The following is a 5,000-nucleotide window of genomic DNA, read 5'->3' on the forward strand; positions in this document are numbered from 1 at the left end:
ATTATCGTCATTATTATCGTTATTGTTATTAATTTTATTTTTATTTTTATTTTTATTTATTCACCCCAATGCTGTCTAAAAACATTGCCAAATTGTCAGTCACCATTCCGAGGGCAACAACCACCACTAACACCACAGACACTCCAACATTATACAACCGGCCCACCTCTCTTCCCAGATCCTGTAATTCTCCTTCTGTTCCTTCTCATTTCCCTTGATACGAGTATCCGAGAGCACAACAGTGTCTATAATTAATTAAGCATCGTTTTTCTATCTACATAACACCAGGCGATGTGCCACTTGCCTCATAAGTTGCTGATTCCATTGTTTTATCTCCTCTGCACCGCAGCGATGTTCTGTGGGATTTTCCACGTTCCCCAAAGAAGACACTAAATTGAGTTCGCCTGGCTGGACACCTGAAAGTAGAATTGGCATCCGTAATGCTGCATAACCGCCACCTTGTTCCTGCACAGGAAAGCATGTCACATCTCGGATAAGCTGTCCGACTCCTGCAGCTGTCCCATGCGGGCCATCGCTGTGAAATAAAATCAAACGCTCCTGTCAACCAGACCATGGATTAATTGGATAAGAATTATGAAAGGTTCCTAAGAGCTACCTCATGGTATTACGTAAGCATCCTCCTTCCTGCGGTATTGTCCCACGCGCGTAGAAAGGAGTTATGTGCGCACCCACGAGCACATAGTCGTTCCTATTTGCTTTGAAGAAACATGGCGTCTGAAGAGAAGTCTTCAGGAAATACTAGTCCAAAGTTATCTTTTTCCTTTACAGTAAAGAGACAGCAATACTTGTGTTTTGGAATGCTATAGTCAAACTTGTACTGGTATCTACTGTAAGTAATTACTGTAAGTTGCCAAAGACATCTATTTGCGGTCACTAGTGCAACATTAATTTGCACAAGGTATGCGACAAATTAAATGATTTGACAAGCAATAACCAGAAAAGCAGCCAAATGGTGTCAGAAGTACAGTACTAACCCTTCAGTCTAAAGAGTGACCTACTTCAAATTTCTTCTGACAGTATCAATACTTAATCAAGAGAAAAGGTTATGAGAATCAATAAAATGATGACTATTGGAAGTTTTTATCTTCAGCAAAATCTCCCAACCAGTAGCATATGAGAATAAATGGAGATCAGTTAGGAGAATTTGCATGTGGATACTGAGGCTTGAGAACAGAAATTTTGTTTTCAAAAGTTCAATACGGTCAAAAGTTTTTTTAAAAATTAATATTGTACATGTTTGTCTCGAGACAGTTACAAATTATTTAATGCAGAAATCATTGTGCAAAGGAACATAAAATTACTTCATATTGTAAATTGACTCAGCAGCAGTTTTTGATAGTGTTTTTCTTGAATCAAAGTTTGAGATTTTCTGACATGTAAGTAATCTACAATAATTCGAATATTTCTATAGTCGTAAAATGCGCTTGCACCCTTACTATTGTTTTATAAGGTTGTGGCAATTTTTCCATTTCTCTTTTACGTTTTCAAAGAAGCAAATGGAGTTGAGTCGACAATTATGAATTATTGGTATGTTTTAGGGCCATTTGGCAGGTGTCTTTGTGGGTGGAGCCGAAAAAAAGGACTATTGGGAGCCCGCTTGCCATCTGGCCTGGGTTGTTCGAAGCATGGTTAGCGCCAACCAGCGTTAAATACCATGGAAACCTATAGGTTGTGATATCTCTTAGTCAACGGTTAGCGGAGGTTAGCGCTAATCAGGCTTTGAGGAAGCGCCCCCTGGTGCTGAACTAAAGGCTCGTGTGCTCTGATTAGGAGATTCACCATCGGGGGAATTAGCTGGATATCTGTGAGCATGTCGTGCTATTTACTTAAAAATGACACTGTGTTTGTCCCAGTTATTGAAAATGGTAAACAAAAGAATTTTAAATAAACCTGTACAATATACATCTTGGCCATCGAATGTCGACTGCGAACGAACTCTCTAAACTTAGGGCGCCATGCGTTCTTTTGGTACTATTCCGGAATAGGAATACACGGAATAGACAGTATTGGTGTTCTTTTGGGACCTATTCCGTTTTCGGAATGAATAGAATAATATTCCGTTCATGTTGCTCCCGATAACAGAATGAACGGAATGACCGGAATACAGTTCACTCGGAATAGGCAGAATATGCGTTCGTTTGGGAAAGTTTTGGCGGGAAATGATACGCGGTCGCCACGGCCGGCGGATTGAAAATTGTAAAAATTTGAATGGAATAGCCATCCAAATTGTCTACCGTAGATGCAGGTGTGCGTGACTTCTCTACTGTTTCTTTAGCGGTGCTAGGAACAAGAAGAGCTATCAGTTTGTATTTGTGTTTGTGCGCTTGCCTGACCAAAAGAACTGACGTTGGCATTAATTGGTTTCCTCGAGAAACCCTTGTATCCGAACATGTTTATGCTGCCGTCCTGGACTACGCAAAGCACTCACAAGTCATCTTCCCTTTATAAAGTTTTTAATTAGCAAATGAAGCAAACCCAAAAATCGAGGAAACCGCCAAAAAAACTGGCTCTTATGGCCATATTTCAGCATTTCGTGTTCCAAACTTTCGGGAAACCTTTTTCAGTCGCCATGCAAACGTAATTGGTGCATGCGCAGATACAATAGTTCCCAGGTCACCTTCGTTGATAGTATTCCTTATAGCGTTCTTTTGTGAATTGATATTCCTTGTATTCTGTTATTCCTAATCCCGAAAAAGAATAGCCAGGATACTCCCAAAAGAATGCAGCCTTAGGTTACCGTAAATCCTCTAGTAACCCCTCCCCCCCCCCCCCCCTTGGGGGCGATTTATTTTAAACACATTTGAGGGGGGCTTCATAGACGTAACAGAGGGGGATGGGGAGGGGGGGCTTAACAGAGGATTTACGATAAAACCTTTGCGTGTAAGAAAACAAACCACAATCAGAACGTCCAGTCAATTTGTTTTTTTAAATAGCTTGATCATGAGATGGAGTGAGAAGTCGACGATCACACAATCAGAGAGAGCGAATCGTGTTATGGGAAACAATAATAATACGTTCTTGATTTCTTCAAATAGGAAAATACCTTGTCTAAAATGGGATGTAGGTCCTAACAAAGTCGCAAGAATATGAATAGTACCATAGATAAAGTTTGCTCCATTATAGAGCCGTTTTTTAAAGAATGAATCGTTAGTTGACACACATGTATGCGTTTACTTAACTATCAGTTGACTGGCGAGCTTGTGCAAGTTGAAAACCTCGCATTAAACTACTCCAATAATAACTGGGAGATCCTGTGGACAATATATTTTCCTGATGCATCCCAAACCTGTAAAAAAAATGCAAGCTAACCTGCGGTACCAAATAAAATCCACAACGCAAGTCGGGTGAACTAATGTGTATTTTGTCAAAAAATGTCATTTTCGCGACAAATGATTACAATTTAGGGAGATAAATTTCGTCGACATTCTCAAGAATCAACGGCCGAGCTACGGTCAATAAACAGCGATATTTCGCATGACGTCTCCTGTTTTAATAATGTTATTTGGCTGTTCTGAATATCAAATTAAAGAGATTAAACGTCATGAAAATGCTAATTGCCACTGTTCCCATCTTCCCAACTGACACCGGCAATTGCGTAATCTTTGAAGGCAGAGAGCTCGTTTCGGGGGTGGAAGCTGAATAATTGGACCTCGATTATTCATTATTCTTTGTGTGATTTGCTCGAATTATTCATTATTCTTTTTAAATTTTTGTAGGTTATTCATTATTTATTGTTGTTATTCATTATTCCACTGGCATATTAACTGCGTTATTCATTATTCCGGCGTTTTCAGACCCAATTATTCATTATTCATTTTTTATTTATGCTCGTTATTCATTCAGTTCATTATTCGTTATTCAGCTTCCACCCCCGAGCTCGTTATATCGGCAACGTAAACCAACTTCAATAATAATAATTCGAAAATCATTGTACTGGGAAGCTAGAATTCATCTGTGTTATCTGCTTGCCCTTTTTTGTTTTGAATCCTGCTACTTTGGCACAAGTCCTTTCTAAGTTTTGCTTGCATGCAACTCGAGCTCGTCAGTCGGCTATCTGCAGTCATCGTAGCTGTTAGCTGAACTAGCAGCCGGAAGCCGCCAACATTCAGTTTATCTTTTAAAATCTTTGAAAATATTTGTCACGTATTTCGCTTTCGTTCGCTTAACTTCTTTCTTCTTTTTCATTTTTCATTGGCTGTGCTACCTCCAAAATTTACTCGTCAACGGCGAAGTTTTCTTGCAATCAGGTGATCGGAAAACTGAGTATTCAGAGACTTCAAAACAGATTGCCTTTTGAATTGCTGAAAATCAGTCCCCAAAAAGGAGGCTAAACTGAGTGTTAAGCTTTCACCCATTTTGGAAAATGCGTTATCACGATTGAGTGAAAAATTCCACCCCTCGACTCAGTTTGAGTGTGCATACTGTGTAACGTCGATCATCTTTTCGCAGCCAGCTCGTGTGTCAGAAACCGGGCCGTTGAATTAAACATGTCACTCTCTGAATTAAAATACCGTTTCTCTATCCTATCACAGTAGAATACTCCCCGTGGCATTGTTAATAAGAGCAAGATAAAATAAAATCCGAGGAAGTGTAAACCAGAGGTCATCGGACGATCGAAACTGACTTTACCCAGTCGAGCTTCACTTATCATTTTGTCGAGAACGACTGAAAATCGACTGAAAATACTAAGCTGCAGAAACCTAGAGTCTTAGACAAAATAAAATGAAAAATTAGTATCCCCTCCCCGCAAAATCAAGGATGACTGATCCGCGCGCAAGTTGAAGCCCGCCATTTCTTCATCATTGAAATTGGGGGAGGGGTGGTCCGAATCATTTTCGATTGACCCTATCCCAGAATAAGAATACGTGGAGTGCTAATTTAAAACAGTATGTCTGGCGCTTTTGAAGCAACAAGGATATAATAAAGATATGTTTAAAATAGCATTTTAGCAAGTGTTTGATAATTTCAATGTGAATCTC

Source organism: Montipora foliosa, chromosome 7 (assembly GCF_036669935.1).
Source record: "Montipora foliosa isolate CH-2021 chromosome 7, ASM3666993v2, whole genome shotgun sequence".
Classification (NCBI taxonomy): Eukaryota; Metazoa; Cnidaria; class Anthozoa; order Scleractinia; family Acroporidae; genus Montipora; species Montipora foliosa.